The 4,465-nt window shown below is 53.8% G+C and overlaps 1 long non-coding RNA gene across 1 annotated transcript; it reads right to left on the minus strand.

The window, feature by feature from the left end:
• Nucleotides 1-255: 255 nt before the first annotated feature.
• On the minus strand, nt 256-4,051 carry LOC107976880 (uncharacterized). Its single transcript, XR_001721168.3, has 3 exons — nt 3,762-4,051; nt 1,759-1,982; nt 256-1,545 (listed from the first exon to the last, which is right to left on the minus strand). It is a non-coding gene; the product is annotated as an uncharacterized LOC107976880 (long non-coding RNA).
• Between the last annotated feature and the right edge of the window lie 414 nt (nt 4,052-4,465).

Genomic DNA, 4,465 nt, shown 5'->3' on the forward strand with positions numbered 1-4,465 from the left:
TTTGTATTATTGCATTCTGTTGTTTAGCATTTTCTGCACATTACACCGGCCACTTATCTGTGTGTTTACATATCTAAAGATCCTTTACTGTTGATACTGTATCTCCCCATGTGACTGACCTGGCCCGAATGGGGTCCCAGCATCCCCACAAACACTCACCAGCAAGTACCTCCCTTCACCTCGTCCCAAGCCTGCCAGGCACGTGGCAGCCTGAGACTCACCCACCCACCGTGCCCTGGAGAAGGCCACCTGGCACAGCCCGTTTTGTGTGTATGAAAAAGTCCCGGTCTGGGTCCCACCCCAGCAAATCCAGCCAGGTGGTCTTCAGCAAGAGAGACATCACAATCTCCAATTGCCCCAATTTACTTACTCATTTTCCTACCGGGGGCGGCTGGGCGTTTCTGGGCTCTGGCTGTCTCAGCATCAGTGCTGTGAAGGTGTTTGTCCACACACCTCCTAGGGCACAGTGTGTTTCCCCAGGAGAAGGGCCACCATGCCGTGGCAGGTCCAGTCTTGACAAACAAGGTACATGGTACCGAAGGCTATGCTGCCGTTCCCGTCCCTCAGCAGGGCAGGCAGCACAGATGCAACCTGCAGGGACATGGCTTCCACCTTGCAGAGTCCACCCTCACACTTCGTGCTCGCTACTGCCAGTGAGGTGCACAGAGTGGGGGTCGTTGTTCCCACCTGACAGATGAGGAAGCAGCGGCTCTGCAGCTGGAAGGGGGACATTGCGGCTGTACCTCGGCAGCAAGGCCTGGCTTGGAAAGGACATGGACTTCCCTGGCCTCTACTCCAATGCACCCAAGGGCAACACTCAGGGCCCTGGGGACCTCCTTAGTCTTCACCACACGCCACATAGGAGGGTGAGACCTGTGTTCTCTTTGAGCCCAGCATCAGGCCCAGCCGGGCCAGGTCAATCGCATGGGGAGGCAGCCTCGGGGGAGGCAGGAAGTTCCAAGGACTCCACTGCCCTCCTTGGCATGTAAACTTTAATGTTCAGGATGCAAGTTCCACCCTACCTCACAAAGATAACGAAATTCCCTGCGGAAGCCGACAGCGGGCACCTTTCCTGTAGGCCCTGGTGCCTCGCAGGTGACCGGCTCGCGGGTCCACGTGACTGTACCCACGTCCCGTTCTTCTATGGAGCACCTCTTCCCATTTTACTTCCCATGCGCATCTGGCAGAAATGGTTAGTCGGGCGTCCATAGGGCAGATTCCAAACCCACCACCAAGTGTAACCTTTGCCAGTTCTCCCCCTGAGCCTCAGTTTCCCTCTCATGAGAGGGTGAGGAGAGGTGATCTGTGAGGGTCTGTTCACCTCTGGAATCACGCAGCACATAACTGGGTCCTCAGAACACGTGCACAGGCCTCAGAGAGCATGTGGGGCTCGTTGCCTTAAGGAGATCAGTGTGATGTTAAGAAGACATTTTCCCACGCTGTGACTTCGCTTTAGCCCCATCTGCATGACCAAAGGGCAAAAACACAGCCTCTGGAATGAGGGAGGGTTGTAGACGTGTTCTTTCTCACTTCAAGGGGTAAAAACTGCAATAAACAAGAGACATTTAGGACATTTAGGGACACTTCCTCCCAGAGTGGCCAACCCAGGAAGGAGGTGGACCAGTCAGGGCCAGCAGGACACAGAAAGCTAAATCCCAGAGGTCGAATGAACCGAGTGCAAGGGCGGGGCTGCCCCAGGTGGACGCCTTTGCCATCACAGCCCCAGAGGCACTAGCGGTGCAAGCATGGTGACCGTACCTGGTGGGACTCAGGACCCTGGATGGCAGCCATCGCCAGAACTCAGCCAGGCGAGGAGTGGGGGACAGCTTCCTGCCATCTTCCCTTTGATCTTCTGCCATGGCTGTCCATTGGGCAAACCCAACGGGAAGCCCCTGGGCCAGAGAGCCCTAGGAATGCGATCCTTGGAGATCAGCTTCCCAGGCCATAGAGCAGGACGCAGAAGAGAAGAGAGCCGAGTGGATCTGGGGGACCAAAAGGAGAGTAAGCAATTCAGAAGGTGACAGCCTCGTCATGGTAGACAGCGTCTAAGATGGCCCCAGTTACCCTGCCCCCCAGAATGCAGGCTCTTGGGTAGTCCCCTCCCGTTGAATATGGGTGAGACCCATGAGTTGTTTTTAACCCATGGAGTGTGGTAAAGGTGGAAGGCGTCCCTCCGGCACTGACCACCCGTGAGATTGTGATGTCTCTCTTGCTGAGGACTGCCTGGCTGGATTTGCTGCCACACGCAGCCAAGCTGGGGAGGCCCACGGCACTGGACTGAGGACAGCCTCCAGCTAATACCCAGCTAGGAGCTGAGATGACCTCCGGCCAACAGCCTGCAAGAGATGGAGGCCCTCAGCCCCACAACCACAAGGAAGCAGATTCTGCCAATGACCACGAGCACTGGGGAGGGATCCCTCCCAGACAGGTCTGCAGATGAGACCGAAGATGCAGCCGACACCCCTGATGGCTGCCTCTGAGACCCTGAAGATGAAGACCCTGCTAAGCTGTGCCTGACCCCAGAAAACTGAGGTAATAAACGTGTGTTGTTTTAGGCCAATCACTTTGCAGTACTGTTGTCATACAGCACTAAGTAACTAACAGGTAATTTAGTACCTGGAAGTGGGGGGCTGCTATAAGGAATACCTAGAAGTGTTGGGGCAGCTTTGGAACTGGACAGGGGCAGAGGGTGATTTGGGAGACTGTGGTAGAGAAAGCCTAATTTGCTTTGAGCAAACTGTTGGTGGAAATCTGAGCTTTCAGATGACTGCCAGAGGCTGGGCGTAGTGGCTCACAGCTGTAATCCCGGTATTTCGGGAGGCCGAGGCAGGCGAATCACCTGAGGTGGGGAGTTCAAGACTAGCCTGGCCAACATGGCGAAACTGCTACTAAATATACAAAAACTAGCCAGGCGTGGTGGTGCACACCTGTAATCCCAGCTAACGGGGAGGCTGAGGCAGGAGAATCACTTGAACCCAGGAGGCAGAGGTTGCAGTGAGCTGAGATCACGCCACTGCACTCCAGCCGGGGCAACAGAATGAGACTTCATCTCAAAAATAATAATAATAATAATTTTGAAAAAGATCACTGCCAGAGAGGACTCGGAAGCAAGCAAGGACAATGTCACTGAAAACCGGAGGAAGGGAGATGCTTGCAAAGTCGTAAGAGCAAGTTGAGCAAAATCGTCACCTGCAGGTATGCGGCAAGGAGGATGGGTTGAGACTGGGCTGGGTTACCAAGCTAAAGAGGCTTCCCTGAAAAGTATGGGAGGTACTGTTTGGTTTCTTTTTGCTGCTTACAGTACAAACCAAGAAGAAAGAGATATATTGAGGACAGAACTGTTAAAAAAAAAAAAAGGAACAAGGACTTGATGATTTTGAAAATTCTCAGCCCCTCTCAGTGGTAAATGGTGCTGAAATTAAGAAACGCAGAAGCACAGGTGGGGCCACAGGGAGTCTGCTGCGCTCCTGGCTCCTTCTGCCAGTGCTCCTGGCTCTGCCGCCACACACAGCGGCTCCTCCACTCTCCTGGGCTTCCCCCTCTCCTGCTTTCTCATGGTCATGCCCCAGACTGTTCCGGGCCACACTTTTTTCTCTGCTTACATGTTAATGACCAAGGGATGACCTTCAAATTCATGCTATCTAATACTGTCAGCTTCAGGTAGCAATATACACCTAAACAAAATCTCATGGTCACAATCACTAGTTTATTTTTCTTACCCAGCAGTCCTGAGATAAGTGGCTGCTGGTGATGATTCTCACCTTGGTGTCACTGCAGCTGCGTCTCTGTGACTCTGGTGGTCTTTTGTCCCTGCTTGTTACCCACACTTACGAGTTGGCTGCTGAGTTCCCAGCCAGGACATCCACATTCAAGATGGGGAAGAGCAGGGGAGACAGAGAAATGTCTTCTGAGCAGCCGGGAAAGTATGGCCTGGTGGAAAAGCTGAGATTGTGACTGCAGAAACTTCTGCTAAAATTCAGAAAAACCAGACGCTAAAAGTACCAGGTCACATAAACAAACAGTCCTGTGAGGAGATAAAGACTGGCCTCATGGATGTTCTCAATGGAACCAGAGAACCTCTAGGGAGCTTGAAGGCATGCTAGGAGACGCTCTCGCTCATGGGCTGTGATGAAGACAGTGCCATGAGGGAGAGGCCTAGGGGCAGCCTTCAGCCTCCAGCCAGCAAGAAACTGGAGCCCTCGGTGTGACAGCCCACAAGGACCTCAGACCTCCTGACAGCCACGGGAGCTTGAAAGCAGACTCTTCCCCAGCTGAGCCTCCAGATGAGACCCCGGCTCTGGCCAACACCTTGGCTGCAGCCTTGCAGAGGCCCCAGTCAGGTCATGCCCAGGCTCTTGCCCCACAGAAACTATAGGGTAATAACTGTGTGTTGCTCTCAGCTGCTCAGTTTGGGCCACAGTTATGCAGCACTAGGTACTAGACCCACTGCAGGGTGGCCACACAC

This window comes from Pan troglodytes, chromosome 11, assembly GCF_028858775.2.
Source record: "Pan troglodytes isolate AG18354 chromosome 11, NHGRI_mPanTro3-v2.0_pri, whole genome shotgun sequence".
Classification (NCBI taxonomy): domain Eukaryota; kingdom Metazoa; phylum Chordata; class Mammalia; order Primates; family Hominidae; genus Pan; species Pan troglodytes.